The 18802-nt window shown below is 29.8% G+C and overlaps 1 long non-coding RNA gene across 1 annotated transcript; it reads right to left on the reverse strand.

Annotated features, from left to right (window-relative positions):
- Positions 1-6772: 6772 nt before the first annotated feature.
- LOC137818823 (uncharacterized) lies at positions 6773-10326 on the reverse strand. The gene is made up of 8 exons (XR_011082146.2): positions 10045-10326; positions 9761-9880; positions 9552-9648; positions 8788-8892; positions 7749-7992; positions 7401-7671; positions 7226-7307; positions 6773-7093 (listed from the first exon to the last, which is right to left on the reverse strand). It is a non-coding gene; the product is annotated as an uncharacterized LOC137818823 (long non-coding RNA).
- Positions 10327-18802: the final 8476 nt, after the last annotated feature.

An 18802-nucleotide genomic window follows, 5' to 3' on the forward strand; every position in this document is an offset into this window, starting at 1 on the left:
TAAATAAATTGTGCACGTTTCTTGTAGAGTTAAACTATAAGTGTTTAAAGTGTTGGATTTTATATACTTAATTTTTTTACTATAACATAAATTTAATATAATGCATTATAAATAATATATTTAACTATATGAACTTTATATGAGAAAAAAAATACATAAATGATAAAATAAAAACATATATTTTATTTTATAAAAATATAAAACAAAATAACAATAAAAATAGGATACAAATTTTTTAAAGCAAAAAAATTTGCTACGAACAATGAATTTATGGATTTTATTTGGCTTAATTAATAATTCCAAAATATTATGACGTAAATACCAACTTAACATTAGATTACTTAAGATCTAAATATCTCTCTTAATCTTCGGACAAAACATTGTATACATTTTTTATTTATTATATATATATATTTATTATATATATATATATATATTTATTATATATATATATATATTAATAAAAGGTACACAAATATCTACATCCTTATACACAAATATATTAAAAAAATCTCGTTAATCCAAATTACGAATAACAAGTCAAAATGCACTAAATTATATACACATGCACATAAAAAAGAATTACTAACTCAATATTAAACAACAAAAGATAAACTTAATTAAAACCATCTTATATGTAAATAACAAAATGGGTTAAACTTGTTTAGTGCGTAAAAATAAATAAATTTAAAGTTTTTATCATATAATCTATTTAATATTTTAATGTATTTTTATATATGTTTGTTTTCATTATTAGTTTATTATATAAATTTAATTTTTCCAATATTAATAAAAAATTAATATTTAAACAAAATTTAAATTAAACTATTATTATGTTTTAGGTTCTTTGATTAAATTTCATCACTTAAATTATTTTTATAATATAGAAAAAAATAGCAAATTTGCCTACTTGATTGTCAAACTCACCCCTGAACAAGGGGAATAAGATGTATAAATCTACTTTTAATTCAACTAATTCACTATCATTTTCTTACAAGTCAATGGTGGATTGAACCCAAACAAGATCTACCATACAAAATCTTACTAATAAGATATTCAATCATGCATGCAGTAAGAAATTACAACCATTATTAATATCTATTCTTCATGTCACATTAAGGGGAAAATTTTATGGGATGTGCTAGTGTGCTTTGAGAATAAACTGAAATACTAAAATGTGTATCAGTCAGGTCACTTCAATGCAATATGATTTGTTGAGGATTGTTGTAGAAGAGTGATACAAGAGAGTGTTCAATCTTGCACTGGATAAGATATTCATTGTATTTCATACAATGTTGTTGCAAGTGTGTGATACTTAACTTGCTGCAGTAGTTTGCTTATTGGATCGCAATGAGATTAAAGAGGAACCAATGTATGAACAATACCTAGTAATTGAGTTTTTAGAATGAAGGCATCTGACCTAGTTAGAGTTACACTATGTTGTGAGTTTGTCAGTGTTTGATGATCAATTGAAAATGTTAACCCAGAGTGATATGCATATATAATGGGTATAGTGACAAACATTTTCTTTACACTTCCTTTTCTCTTTCAAGATGTTTAAACATTAAAAACCATTCATGACAAACTCAATTTCCTATAATAATAACAAGTAATTTTTTTATCAGCAAATAATGAATTAAATTAAAAATGAGCATTTGAGGGATGCTCCAATCTTATACAAAAAAGATACACATAATACATAACTTACCATCTTGCAGACATAATAAAATCACCTAATAAACTATTTTTGAACAGAAAAAATACTCCAACAAAGATCTAAAATATCACCCCATAGTACCCACTACAAAAAGCTTCAAACATGAAATTGAAGATAACATGTGACCTTGCCAACCAAACATTACATTAATTTTCCTTTCTCCTTTACCCTCCATCGTTTTTGTTTGTCTAACCCATGTCCCATATAATCTTTCCACTTCATGTTCTTTGCACGTAACAAGCAATTAGAGCAACATATCTTGTAACATGGGCAATTCCCCTTCTGTAGCCTTTCTTGTTGCTGACATTTTCTCACCCATAACATTTAATCCACATAACATGAACCTCATCCACAAGATATTGAATCTACAATATTTTTCTCCTTGTATAGTTAAAGTAATCATGCATAAATTTATTTTATCGACAACGAATAAATAAATAAGAGAGGGAGCACTTGAGGTTTTTCAACCCGTATACAAAAGCACACGTTTCGGTTCAAGAATACAGATTGGCCCAAGATAACCTAACCAACAAACACTATTCTAGCTAGCCAAAATTTATGTAAGTTGGAAACATCTTGATGCACACCTTCTATTCATGATTAGGCAAAGCAACTAAGTATGGTATTCTCACAATAGAGACTGTAATAAGAACCAACATGACATGTTGTAGATAACGAAAGCTCAGAAAAAATAATTAATAAAAGGAAGACATAGGGGTGCATGCTTAATGATGGTTTTACTTATTATTTAATACTTTTGGTCAATTAAAAAGTTCATAGTATAATATTATTTTAAAATTAAATTTGTTTTTTTATCAACAAAAAATAAAAGAATTAATTTGAACATTTAAAGGATGTTTCAACACTATTAAAAAATAATTGTGCTTAGAAACATGAGTAGAGTCTGATAAAGTATAACACACCCTACTGACAGAACATATAGTAAAGAAAACAACAACACTTAGTACAATAGATATACCCCCAAAGAGAGCCATATGAAATCACCCTATCAAGACAAAATTCTTCAACCCCACAAACTCTCCATACACTAAACAATGTTAACCTAAATAAACCAATACAAGATGGACATTGAGAAAAAACAAATATAGGCTATACAATTATCAATGTTTAATTTTAAAATGGAAGTTTGAGGAGGTTGTGTTGCAATCTTAGGAGCAACCCCAAACGTGTTTCAATCTTAGGAGCAACCCCAAACATCTTTGTAGATTTGATTTTCATTTGTGTTTCTATGCTTGGATGGTTCCCCTTCAAGCCATCATGTACCTTTACATCCTCAACCTGCATCAGGATCTTGATTCAACAAAGAAGCAATGTGTTCAATTCTACATCTGGTTGGAATATGGACTTTGTCATCCATTGTTGATCCATGTATGGCCATCCCTTACAAGTCAAAGAAGAAGTTGTAGCAACCTACAAAACACAACACAAAAACCAACAAGGGACACCTAGAGTACATGTCAAAAATAGACCCCAGACATGATTATATAACTCTTTGTTATTCATAACTCAAGCTTGTAATACACATAATAGGATCAAAGTAGCAGTCAAAATAAGAAAAAACTGTTTTAGAATAAAAGTTTCTTACCCAAGCCCACACAAATCTTTGTGTTGTGCAGAAAATTTATTGAGCATAAGGCAAGACATGCAAAATTAAATACAATTTCGTTTCTTTGTTAACATAAAAACCATATCAAAACCACTAAAAAAGAAAATTTGTTCTTCTCTAGGATATATAAAGATTAATTTAGCATCACACAAGAGTGTTTTCATCTAGATTTCTTATTGATAGGAGAAAAATCAAAAGCCAAAAATGACTTTTTCAAACACAAATGTGAAAACAAGATATACACTGAAATAAAAGGACAATAATGTGATACCATTTGGAGCTCCCTTCACTCCAACGCCAAAAGATCATGGTAACTCATCTCCTAGTTCATGCAAACCCTTGACTTCGAACACATGTTGTTACGAAACCATAGGTATCCATGAATGAGCAGCAGAGGCATACCAACATATCTTTTCTTAATTGGAGTGAAGAAAACTCTAAATTGGGTTTGATACCCTATTTTTAACGTAACCAAGACACTGCTTTGATGAATAAGAAAGAGAGAAGAGTTGTAATGTAGTATCCATGGCTGAGAACCTCACCTTTATATAGGCTGGGAAATGGTTGATGAGCTGGAAAATTAAAATTGATGGACTGAATATGAAAGAAAATCTCAATGGCATGGGTAACACGTGTATGGTATTAATTAAAAACATAGATAATTAAAAATCTTTTAATGTTATTATTAAGTTTACAAAGGATTAATATTGGTATTAATGTACATGTAATAATCAGTGTGGGACACCACACTATTCAATTATTATTCTCAAGAAAAGTATTACTTTAATAACTACATAGTCAAATATATTAATATTTTTTATAAACCTTCTATTTTAGGCATCATTATTCAACTTCACATCTCAACTATGCAATCAAATATACTAATTTATAATCTTTCAAAATTTCTTTATCTCTAAACTCATATTTCAGTAAAAAAAATTCTTTCAACAATTTTAGCAATTATATAATCTAAGAGTATTTCATGTACTCAATATCATAACTTCATTCTAAATAGCATTCTTTTGGCCCTTTACTTTTGATTGATTGATTTTTTTAGACTTTATCACATTATATTTTCTACCTTCTTCAACTCTTACGTTGAATTTACTATTGTTCTTCAACTCTTACGTTGAATTTACTATTGTTCTTACAATGTTTCTTAATGAATAAAAATTTAACCCTGACATCAACACAACTTGCTATTGTAGATTAGTTATTTCATTAATAATATTTCAACTTCAAATCAAATGTGTTATTTGAATTATTACATTAAAAATATTTCTTTTTCCGCCACATTATATTTAGTCACTTGATTAGGTTACTCGTTTAAACTTCTAAAACAAAGGTTATTTTTAATTAATTTAAACATAATTGGCAACCATATACAAATCTTATTACTACATTAAAGACATTTATGGAATTTTCAAAAATATTAAATACTCATTCATTAATTCAAAAATATTAAATGCATATCTCTTTTATAAGAAAAAAAACTGTCATGAAATAAAAAAGATGATTTTATAACTTCTTTAAAGGAATTAGGATCAATAATCTAAATATTAAATGTTTCATTTATATTTTTATGTGAATCAGATAATGTTTTAAATACTAAGCTTTGATAATTTAATTCAATAAAGAGACGTGTCATTGTAAGAATTTTTTTTTTAATAAAGGTTATTTAACGGCGATTTATGTAATTACTCTAGGAAATAATTTAATTAACGAAAGTTTTTTAAACTTCGTTTAAGTTTCAAAATTTATTAAAAAATTTCAGCAAAATAACAGAGGTTTTTTTAACTTTTGTTAAATTTCAAAAGTTTATTTTAAAATCTCAGCAAATAATGAAGGTTTTTTTAACCTTCATTAAATTTCAAAAGTTTATTCTAAAACATCTGCAAAATAACGAAGATTTTTGTTAACATTCGTTAAATTCCAAATATTTTTTCATAGAACCTCAATAACTCCAAATTTTTCAAACTTCAATAAATAAATATAATTAAATCTATTTATAAATAAATAATCTAAAATTGTATAGTTTTAATATATTTTATAACTAAATTCTCTAAATTTTTAAAGTGTAACTTTACACTATAAATAAGTTTTCTAAAATTTATTTTAAAAACTCAGCAAAATAACTTTGGATAATAAGTTTATCAATAACTAATATTGGATAATAAATTTTTATACAGTATTTGCATATTTTTTTATGATTGATGGTAGTTGATTTATATGATTCCTAGTTTTTTTTGTTATGTGTTCGCACTTCAAAAAACTTGACTTATTTTGTTTTAGCTTTTGATGTACATATATTTTATGTGCAATTTTTGTTTAGTTATAATTGTTAATATTCAATTCTCATAATTTTGAAATATTTTAAATCAATGCCTTTATTTTAAAATGTATCTAATAATTCACTGTGAAAGTGAAAAGTGATAAAGTTAATTTCTCCTCGCAAATGTTCTTGCAATATTTAGCCAAGAACAGACATGACTTTGAAGCCCACATCTAATAGATAATGCAATTATTTAGGATATATATAGCAATGATAAACACTAGTTGTTGTCGAGTTAGGTAAAAGTGGTTTGTGACCCAAGTTGGGGCAATAAGGTGATGAAAGAAGCAATATTGGAGTAAGAAGTAGTGCCTTATTTAGTGTTTCTTTTCCTTAGATATAATAGGCATAAGTATGGCTGAATTTTGATTTCTTGTTAGAACTGTCGTCGACAACCATTGAGCCTGTGCAGGAGAGTAGTCTGTCTAGGTGGAAGAGAGAAGTTATGATGGAGATCAAATAGGGGAGACTTTTATTAATGAAGGAAGAGGTCATTCACCCACACATTTGAAGTTCTTCCTTCTAGTCTTCTCAAAATTAAAAGAAGACATAAAATAAAGAGAGGATCACGCCTAAAGCCAAAGAAGTCTACAAGCTTTCAAGAATGGGCTTCAATTAAATATCTCTCTTTATAGTTTCTTTTGTTTAAAATTGTAAATAATACACTACAACAATTATTACTTTAGGCAACAACATAAAACTGTGGTCTAAAGCATTAAAACCGTAGCCTAAAGTTTAGGCAACGGTTTTTTAGGCATGGTCGAGGTGAGCGTGGCCGTTTTTAATAGGCCACGGTTTTTATAAAGACAATAATTTCAAAAGCGTTGCCTAAAATCTTTATAACAACCATAGTTTTAAAAGTGTGGCTTAAAGTATTGACAAAAACAATAATAATTTTTAAATTTTAAAGGAATTACTCACATCAACAATTGATTTACATCATTAATCTCAAATAACATTCCTCGTTTGAATAAGACTATTAAATAGTTGTTCTCAAAAGGGTTAATTTATCAAGTATAGCATTTTAATATATAATATAAATAAAATGGGAAAGTGTGAAAGAGAAGGGACAAAAAGCAATGATCGATAAGAAAACTTCCATTGAGGATTTTTCCATATTTTTGACCTACCCTCATTTTCTGTATAGTTGGGGCATCAACATAAGTTTGGAAAAAAGAAAAGTAAAAGGATGATGTATGATCCTACAATTCCTATGCCCATATATTTTGACTATTATGTATCTAAAACACACAAAAAAACAACAAAATGATAAAAAAAATTCCAAAACTAAGTGTTCATCAATCTCCCACTCGGCTCACAAGACGAGTCACATGGCAACTTCTGATTCAGGTACGTAACTTAGTCTTTCTTCCCACACCAACTTGAATACAACTTCATCTCGTTCAAGTGCATGTTCCTGCTTCATAAAATATTCAATGATTATTGTCTCCACAACATGGCCCACTTGATTTAACAACTTGATTAAGCCATTAACATGGCCCATGGCCCAGGACAATAGAATAATTCAACATAAGATATTTGCACTTACTTTAAAAACACGAATTACAATAGGGTTTACACCAACAATCATCTCTCTTGCAAATTCTTCATTGGTCATCCATGCAAACTTGCTTTCCATACAAAATTATAAGAAAGAAAATAAGATTAACAAACAGTGTAATGTGTGAAAGTAGTTACGTTGGAGTGGAAAGAGACTAAGTTACCTTGGATTACACGAGGTGGTGGGAACTTAAGGACACTTGGAGTACCGTTGGCAGTGATAGATATAGGCAGATTAACGCCACCTTCATACAATCTCTGCACTTCTTCAAAGTCATTACATTCATTTGGTGTGGTCTTTAAATGTAAAGATAAGAGCAACGAGTTCAGCTAAAGTTTTTGTTCCCAATTCAACGACTTCTTTAGCCTTCATGTTACTGAAATTTTCATCTCTTGGCACGTGATGAACTTCGTCTGGTTCCTCGTACTCAGCACCTGTGAAGACATAAATTAAGCATAACTGGGCCTTTCTTTAGACCATGTAATTAAAAAAATGATAAAATGTAACTCACCATTCTTGTTATTGTGGAGGAGTTTTCTCCCAGTCCTAACCCTACGAGGTAAGGATATTTTATGCCTCCAAGAACTGGGTGATCATGTTGCCCATCTCTGGTTAGAAAGCCCAGATCATTATAGACATCATAGTCATAAATCCTATCCCATTTCTCACGCTTTCCAGTTCCATCTCCCCTTAAATTCTTCAACTCTTCTTCGCCAAATGGCTATCCTTTCCAACTTTCCCAGCCACCTTTATTTCTACAAGATGCAAACGAATCAAAATCCAAAAATAATTAAACAACTATTTTTGAAGCATTGATGATATGAAAAGTTTTATAGTGATAAGAGAAAAGACTAATGATTTTGTGACTTGGTACGACTAGTGAACTTGAAAGACACATATTTAGTGATATCTTCGACTGAAGAGTTAATTAGCTTGAGGCCAATGCCAATGAGACCCTTGACGTTGGTTAGGTTTTCAACCACACTCTTTCGAATCAACACCACCCTCCCCTCCACCAACTTCCCCTTCATCACTATTGAAATCATTGCTATAGCAACGATAGTTTCTTATGAATCTGAGATATTTCAGACTACTTATCATATGAAGTGAAGCTAAAAGAAAATTGTTGACATACCTCTAGCTCTCTAACCAGTTCTTTGGTTGTGGGGGTTGACACGACAATTCCATATTAAAATAAGAAGATAGTGAATGAATGCATAATATCATGTGTCATGTGGAAGCAAGTTGATTAAGGAAACAAGCAAATATGAGATTTGACTTCTTCATTTTTATATTCACATAACAGAAATTCAATCCCAGAGAGATCACAAGAGGCAATTAGTAAAGCATTTTTCATTAACTTTGTAAGTTCAGTTTGTATTACAATACTATATACTGTTCCAAACTACAAAGGTTTTAATGAACATTTAAAAAATAGATGCCAACAAAGATTTTACATAACCAAATTCTGAACTAAGGTCATTAGTATCTCCCTTTGTGTGGAAACAACTTTGTCTAATCACATAATGAAGCTGAGGAATAGTTCATACCGGTTTGTTGTGGATTCCAAGTTGAGCCCATGTAGACAGAGACCGCATAGTAGCCAAAGACAAGAGTGATTTACCTCTATTCGCATGATACTTCTTGGGATAACACTGCAAAAACGAGTCAATGATGCACACCATCAGTAAAAAGACAGAGTTGGAAATATTTTATAAGAGGAAAAATGATTATTCAATAAACAAATAACAAAAGAAACCAAAGACCAATTTGAATTCCCCTCAAGGATGGATGAGTTTTAAGCATGTCTTGAAAGTGCATGCAAAGTAAAATATAATTGAAGCCAATGGTGTGGCAACAATTCCAGAGCAAAAACTTTCTACTGTTAAAAGGGATAAAAGGCATTCAACTTTTATCCAACAGAGCAAAGCTTATCAAAAGGCTTCTAACCATGGGTAAAGGTTAACACACTTTTTCCCCCTTTTTAAAAACCCCAATGGAACATAAAGCTACATTAACCACATCACATAGTAAACTTATATTTTATTTATATCCAAAATGCTCCCTTACCTCCAACGTTTGGAAGCTTTAACCAAATAGGCAAAAATTAATGTCTCATGTTTCCTTTTTTTTATCCAATGATGTCCTTTACATAACACATTTCTTAGGAAACAGGGAAACACACATGGGTCAGTAGGCAAAACAAAAGGATTAAACATCATAACCCACTTCGTTGTACCAATCAACAGAATGATTAAGTTGGTTTATATATATAATATATAGACATAAAATGAGATTGAGAGAGAGAACAAACCCTAGAACATGGTGTCCACCATCATGAGCTTCCTGAGAAACTAGACCCATTAACCCACGCTACCACCTCCATAGACCAAATCAATCCTTCTTTCAACCTACAAAAAAATACATTGAAAACCAAACCAGTAAGACACATTTCACTGAATTAATTATCATCATGGAAGAAACAAACAAGCTAAGTATATGGACACAAGTTACAACACATACCTGAAACTTGGAATTCCAAATGCTATCTCATTCTCCAGGTGAAATCCTAGTCTTAATACAAAACCATAAAACCCTTCAAAACCCCAACCACTTCAAATCAATTTGGCTCCTGACATGTCCCTGCACAGAGTACTCAAACCAAAAAAGCAATAAAAAAATGCATTCAAACAAACCTAAGAATGGCAGAGGAAGAACGTGAGACAAATAAGGTGAGAGGAAGAATGCTAGAGGAAGAACGCCTAAAACCCTAAAAAAACAATAAAAAAGATTGCATTCAAACAAACCTAACAATGCCAGAGGAAGAATGTGAGATGAAGATGGTGAGAGGAAGAACGTGAGACAAAGACGGTGAGAGGAAGAACGTGAGACGAGGACGACGAGAGGAAGAACGCCATAGGAAGAACGTGAGACAAAGACGGTGAGGCGGACACGAGAGGAAGAATGCACAGTGAGGAATACACGAGGAAAAATACGAAGGAAAGGGAGACGGAGAGGGAGCGGGATTATTGTACAGGGCGAGGACGCGGGCGCGGGCACGGGCGCGAGAGTGGTGTTATGCGTTTATGCGTTTTTTCAAAAGAGAGGGAAGAAGAAAATGTGTCTCACTGATATATTTTATTTTGACTTTTTTTTAACCCATTATAAAGCCACATGTAGAAAATCGTTGCTTAAAGTATCAACAATTTTATACCTGTGGTTTTTCATAATTTTTAAGCCACATTTTTAAAACCGTGGCCTCTACTATATTTAGGCCACACTTTTATACACGTGGTCTATTTTAGCGTGGTCTAAACTAAAAAATGTTGTAGTGATATAGAATAGTGTTTAGGAAGGTGCTTAGAGGGAAACCTTATACCTCTTTTGTAAAGCATCTTTAAGCATTAGTTTAGAATTTTCTAGAAGTTGACTCTTCATGTCTTCACTATAGGCGCTAGAGTAGGTAATAGGGAAGGGACCTTTGGTTAGCTTCTTGTGTAAGCTTTGCGTATTCTTGGACCGGTCCTTATATAAGGAGGGGTTGGGTTCTTCTAAAAACATAATTGATATTTGAAGTAACAAAACTCTCCCAAATTGGTGATTGAGTGTAGTGAGAACTTGCCTTCTCCTCTTCCTAGTCTCATCTTGAGTGCCTTGGTTCCTCAAGTGGTGGCAATTCACACTTATCTTGGAGCTTTCACACTTCAAGTGGCATGTTCATCAACCAAGTTCTTCAACCACATAAGTCTTCTCTCTTTTCCATCTATTTCTTCCATTTCTGTGCTCATATGAACTCCTAAACATGTCTTAGGTTCCTTTCTTGCAATTCTATTCGGTGTTTTAGCTTCTTTTGCTATTTTAATCGGTTCATCTTCCTTTTCTATGGTTTTGTTCGGTTCATTTCACTTTTAAGACAATTTAATCGGTTTATTTGAATTCTTGCATCTTTTAATCGGTTCAATTGACAAGAAATGGGGCTTCCATATGAGTTTTGGTGTTTGGCGCAAGTTTTGGTGAGTTCTTGAAACATAGAACATTGATCCATTTCTATAAAAGTGCCTATTCAATCTCCAACTCAAGTGGATTCCATAAAATCTCAAAGAATCATCTATATCTTGCTATTGGAATCATATCAAGTTAGAAGGATCGTTAGAGATGGTGGAAAATGAGGTTGAAAGTTATTTCAAACGGTAAGTCATTTTATGGAAATTTCGAAACTCATGGTATTTTTCTGAGGTTCTTAAACCCATGGTATTTTACGGAGGTTTTTAAACCCATGGTATTTTACAAAGGTTTTTAAACCCATGGTATTTTACGGAGGTTTTTAAACTCATGTTATTTAACAGAGGTTATGAAACCCATGGTGTTTTATGGGGGTTTTGAAACCTATGGTATTTTACAGAGGTTCTTAAACCCATGATATTAAATAGTGGTTCTGATAGGCTTTTCCTTATGTTTAAAAGAACCTTAGAGAACATGTTCTCCGGGGATAGATTAGCAAGGGAAACTACAACTATGAGTAAATGCTGATAAAAAAGAGAGTAAATAACTTAATAAAGATTTTAACCATGAATAACATAAAAATAAATCCGTTAAAACATTTTTTATTATAGTGTGTTAATATCTTTAGATAACTTCAAGACCTACATAATCTTGGAAAAGTTAATGTTCAAATCAATCATATGTCTTCCACACTCGTAATCATCTCGACCTGACATTAAAAATGTACAATGCGTGAGATGGGAGAAAAAAAGAAAAATATAAGAAAAAAAAATAAGAAACGAGTAAAAAATTTATTTAATCCGAAAGAGAGGAGTAAAAAAAAAGAAATATTTTATATTCTATTAATAATGTTAATATTTTTTTAATTACTTATTATTATCATAAAAATTAAAAATATCCATAAGAATATATATTATCTGTGTATAATTTTAAAAAGAATAGAATTATAATTATTCAATTATATATATGTAATTTTTATCACTTCTTTAAATTGTTGCTTTTATTATTTTTTTTCTAATTTTTAAAATTATTTTTCATATTTTTTTTTCTTTTTTTAATAACAAATCCTAGTTTAGAATGTAACATAGCTTATAACGGTATGACCTACTTAGAATGTGTATTTTAGTAAGTTATTTTTTCTGGATAAAAATAATTCCATTCAGAATTAATATTTAATAATAGATTGTTGGACTATAATTATGGATGATAAATTTATTGTTTTAATTGAGATTAATTTAATTAATTTTATTTTGGCCTTTGTTATTTTGGTTAATCTTATATTTTAGTCACGATAGACAGTCCGATATTTCTTAGAGTAGACATTTTGATTATACGATTTGATAGAAGCGTTAAACTAAAAGTTTGAAAGAAGTATTAGACTAAATAGTTTGAATGAAACATGTGCCACTAGGAGTGGGCCAAATCTTGCAAAAGTCCAAGTTGATTCTTTGAATCAAAATGACAAATGAAATCTGAGTTAAAGAATTGGAGAATTAAATCTCATATATGTCAGAAATTAAATTGGAAGCAAATTTTCTACACGTATATTCTCTCAAATTTTTGAAATTAAAAATCCAACAAAAAACATAAAAAAAATATCCTTTGAAGATATTGTTCAAGTAAATATTTTTCAAATATCTCTCACAATATCACTCAATTTAATTATAATGAATCTGCAAATCTGGACGGAGTTTTGAAGCAAAATATTTGGAAGAGAAGCGAGAACGAGAGTAGGAACTGATTGATAAAAAAGATATTTGTTTAATAATTTGAAACAAATAAATGAAACATTTGATAATTATAAAAAATATCATGAGGCTGATTATGAATTTGATTTTGTGCAAAGAAAAGAGGATTATAAAAGAGACGTCAGAGGAAGAACAGTGAGCTTTTTTTACATTATAGCAGCACAACACACTCTAAACCTAGTTTTATTTCCTTTTCATATATTTTTTTGTTACATCTTTGTCATGGAAGGTTAAACCTTTTGGGTTGAGTTTTAATTCTTCATTGAGTTCTGGGGTTTTGATCAATAAAAGTTTTGTTTTTCAATTCTCTGTAACAGTTTGTATTAACCTCCTAACATTTTTTAAATCTGGTTTTTGTAAGGTGTTGTTCTCGAAGGCATGTTGAGGGTTGAATTCTTTTCTCTAATTTTGATTTCTTGGTTAGTTCACATTGTTCTACTTAATCTCTTGAGTGCTTGATTCAAGAGATAAATGAGAAACATCCCATAAGTAGACACATGCATACAAGTTGGGTATTGATTACATTAGTAAGCACATGGATACAAGTGGGGTACATAAAATTTGAGTAAAACATGTTTGATTTAGTTTAGTCATGTTTGATAATTGAAGGTTAATAATATTTAGATAACTTGTGAAGACTTTATTGGTGAAAGAACTTGGGAGTCACCTGTTTTTCGTTCATCTTACAATATCTATTCTATTTTCTTGTTAAACAAACATAAATCACCCTTTACTCTTATTGCTAATTTTTGTTGCTTGCACATTTGTTTTTGAATTTTGTTCAATGAACTTACTTTTAAATTCACTAAGAGACGACTTAGGATCATCAAATTACTTTTATATTATCATTTTTTTTTGTGATAAACGAGTCTAACATATGGTCTCTATACTAAAAATGGATGCTTTTTTATCACAAAAATAACTATTACTAATGTGTATGCGATATTTGAGCTGAATAGATTAATCTCTATTAATTTAGCTATCTAAATATATGTTTTGTTTGTGAATCGTGTTTTTTAAAAGCAAATTAAAAATTTTCAAAGTTTTCTAACTTTTTGATGTTTTGCTAAAGAAACATAAAAAAAAAAGCACAATGTAAGAGGAATAAATTTCTGTTTTCGAATATTAGAAGAAAACAGAAAAAAAAAACTAACATAAAGACTCCAACATAATTTTGTTAAAAAAAAATAAATTGTGCACGTTTCTTGTAGAGTTAAACTATAAGTGTTTAAAGTGTTGGATTTTATATACTTAATTGTTTTACTATAACATAAATTTAATATAATGCATTATAAATAATATATTTAACTATATTAACTTTATATGAGAAAAAAAAATACATAAAATGATAAAACAAAAACATATATTTATTTTATAAAAATATAAAAACAAAATAACAATAAAAATAGGATACAAATGTTTTAAAGCAAAAAAAATTGCTACGAGCAATGAATTTATGGATTTTATTTTGGTTTAATTAATAATTCCAAAATATTGTGACGTAAATACCAACCTAAGATTACTTAAGATCTAAATATCTCTCTTAATCTTCAGACAAAACATTGCATACATTTTTTATATATTAATAAAAGGTACACCAATATCTAAATCCGTATACAGTAATAATTACAACAAAATTACACCTAAACACTTAAACACATTAAAGAATTTGTCAGCAATTCATACAAAATTTTAAAAAAATATATTTCATCTTTGTGGTTAATCAAGATTATGAGTTAATAAGTTCAATCACATACGTGTTATTTGACTCTCACCTTTAAAAATAATATTGCTTTTATGAGAACATATAAATCATAACGAAGCAAGTTATACAAACTTCAAAGCCTTCTTACATTTTTTTTCTTTTTACTTCCCAAGAGAAAAAGTGAAGAATATATTGTTATTAGACAATATTAAAAAAGTATCGTTAATCCAAATTACGAATAACAAGTCAGAATGCACTAAATTATATACACATGCACATAAAAAAGAATTACTAGCTCAATATTAAAAAACAAAGATAAACTTAATTAAAACCATCTTATATGCAAATAACAAAATGGGTTAAACTTGTTTAGTGCGTAAAAATAAATAAATTTAAAGTTTTTATTATATAATCTATTTAATATTTTAATGTATTTTTATATATGTTTGTTTTCATTATTAGTTTATTTTATAAACTTAATTTTTCCAATATTAATAAAAATTAATATTTAAACAAAATTTAAATTAAACTATTATTATGTTTTAGGTTCTTTGATTAAATTTCATCACTTAAATTAATTTTATAATGTAGAAAAAAATAGCAAATTTGCCTACCTGATTGTCAAACCCACTCCTTGACAAGGGGAATAAGATGTATAAATCTACTTTTAATTCAACTAATTCACTATCATTTTCTTACAAGTCAATGGTGGATTGAACCCAAACAAGATCTACCATACAAAATCTTACTAATGAGACATTCAATCATGCATGCAGTAAGAAATTACAACCATCATTAATATCTATTCATCATGTCACAGTAAGGGGGAAATTTTATGGGATGTGCTAGTGTGCTTTTGAGAATAAACTGAAATACTAAAATGTGTATAAGTCAGATCACTTTAAAGCAATTAATACTAAAAGATCAATATTATTTTCATTTGAGCAACTTAAAAGGTGAGTGATCTCTTGGTTGAGTTTCTCCTAAATAATGTGACGGTGTAACTTGATATGTTTTGTATATTAATGAAAGTTAGGATTATGAGTAGTATGATTTGTTGAAGATTGTCGTAGAAGAGTGATATAAGAGAGGTGAAAGTTAGGATTATGAGCAATACGATTTGTTGAGGATTGTTATAGAAGAGTGATACTAGAGAGTGTTCACCATCTTGCAAATCTTACACTAGATAAGATATCCATTATATTTCACACAATGTTGTTGCAAGTGCGTGATACTTAACTTTACATAAGGATCTTGCTGTAGTAGTTTGCTTCTTGGATCGCGATGAGATTAAAAGGAACCAATATATGAACAATACCTAGTAATTGATTTTTAGAATGAAGGCATCTGACCTAGTTGGGTTACACTATGTTGTGAGTTTGCGAGTGTTTGATGATCAATTGAAAATGTTAGCCCAGAGTGATATGCATATATAATGGGTATAGTGACAAACATTTTCTTTACACTTCCTTTTCTCTTTCAAGATGTTTAAACATTAAAAACCATTCATGACAAACTCAATTTCCTATAATAATAACAAGTAATTTTTTTATCAACAAAGAATGAATTAAATTAAAAATGAGCATTTGAGGGATGCTCCAACCTTATACAAAAAAGATACACATAATACATAACTTACCCCTCGTGCACACATAATAAAATCACCTAATAAACTAATTTTTAACAGAAAAAATACTCCAACAAAGATCTAAAATATCACCCAATAGTACCCACTACAAAAAGCTTCAAACATGAAATTGAAGATAACATGTGACCTTGCCAACCAAACATTACATTAATTTTCTTTTCTCCTTTACCCTTCATCGTTTTTTATTGTCTAACCTATGTCTCACATAATCTTTCCACTTCATGTTCTTTGCATGTAACAAGCAATTACAGCAACATCTTGTAACATGGGTAATTCCCCTTTTGTAGCCTTTCTTGTTGGTGACATTTTCTCACCCATAACATTAAGTCAACATAACATAACATGAACCTCATCCACAAGATATTGAATCTACAATATTTTTCTCCTTGTATAGTTAAAGTAATCATGCATAAATTTATTTTATCGACAACGAATAAATAAATAAGAGAGAGAACACTTGAGGTGTTTCAACCCTAATACAAAAGCACACGTTTCGGTTCAAGAATACAGGTTGGCCCAAGATAACCTAACCAACATACACTATTCTAGCTAGCCAAAATTTATGTAAGTTAGAAACATCTTGATGCACGCCTTCTCTTCATGATTAGGCAAAATAACTAAGTATGATATTCTCACTGTAGAGACTGTAATAAGAACCAACATGACATGTTGTAGATAAGGAAAGCTCAGAAAAAATAATTAATAAAAAGAAGACATAGGGGTGCATGCTTAATGACGGTTTGACTTATTATTTAATACTTTTGGTCAATTAAAAAATTCATAGTATAATATTATTTTAAAATTATATTTGTTTTTTTATCAACAAAAAAATAAAAGAATTAATTGGAACATTTAAAGGATGTTTCAACACTATTAAAAAATAATTGTGCTTAGAAACATGAGTAGAGTCTGATAAAGTATAACACACCCTACTGACAGAACATATAGTAAAGAAAACAACCACACTTAGTACAATAGTTATACCCCCAAAGAGAACCATATGAAATCACCCTATGAAAACAAAATTCTTTAACCCCACAAACTCTCCCTACACTAAACAATGTTAACCTAAATAAACCATACAAGATGGACATTGAGCAAAAACAAATATAGGCTATACAATTATCAATGTTTAATTTGAAAATAGACGTTTGAGGAGGTTGTGTTGCAATCTTAGGAGCAACCCCAAACGTGTTTCAATCTTAGGAGCAAACCCAAACATCTTTGTAGATTTGATTTTCATTTGTGTTTCTATGTTTGGATGGTTCCCCTTCAAGCCATCATGTACCTTTACATCTTCAACCTGCATCAGAAGCTTGATTCAACAAAGAAGCAATGTGTTCAATTCTACATCTGGTTAGAATATGGACTCTCTCATCCATTGGTGATCCATGTATGGCCATCCCTTACAAGTCAAAGAAGAAGCTGTAGCAACCTAGAAAACACAACACAAAAACCAACAAGGGACACCCATAGTACATGTCAAAAATAGACCCCACACATGATTATATAACTCTTTTTTATTCATAACTGAAGCTTGTAATACACATAATAGGATCAAAGTAGCAGTCAAAATAAGAACAAATTGTTTTAGAATAAAAGTTTCTTACCCAAGCCCAAACAAATTTTTGTGTTGTGCAGAAAATTTATTGAGCATAAGGCCAGGACATGCCAAATTAAATACAATTTCGTTTCTTTGTTTCCATAAAAACCATATCAAAACCACTAAAAAAAGAAAATTTGTTCTCTAGGATATATAAAGATTAATTTAGCATCACATTAGAGTATTTTCATCTAGATTTCTTATTCGCAGAAGAAAAATCAAAAGCCAAAAATGACTTTTTCCAACACAAATGTGAAAACAGGATATACACTAAAATAAAAAGAGAATAATGTGAAACCATTTGGAGCTCCCTTCACCCCAACGCCAAAAGATCAAGGTAACTCATCTCCTAGTTCATGCAAACCCTTGACTTCGAACACATGTTGTTACGAAACCATAGGTATCCGTGAACGAGCAGCAGAGGCATACCATCATATCTTTTCTTAATTGGAGTGAAGGAAACTCCAAATTGCGTTTGATACCCTATTTCTAACCTAACCAAGACATTGCTTTGATGCATAAGAAAGAGAGAAGGATTGTAATGTAGTATCCATGGATGAGAACCTCACCTTTATATAGGCTAGGAAATGGTTGATGAGCTGGAAAATTAAAATTGATGGACTGAATATGAAAGAAAATCTCAATGGCATGGGTGCCACGTGTATGGTATTAATTAAAATCATAGATAATTAAAAATCTTTTAATGCTATTATTAAGTTTACAAAAATGGATTAATATTGGTATTAATGTACATGTAATAATCAGTGTGGGGCACCACACTATTCAATTATTATTCTCAAGAAAAGTATTACTTTAATAACTACATAGTCAAATATATTAATATATTTTATAAACCTTA

Source organism: Phaseolus vulgaris, chromosome 10 (genome assembly GCF_051622355.1).
Source record: "Phaseolus vulgaris cultivar YP4 chromosome 10, ASM5162235v1, whole genome shotgun sequence".
NCBI lineage: Eukaryota > Viridiplantae > Streptophyta > Magnoliopsida > Fabales > Fabaceae > Phaseolus > Phaseolus vulgaris.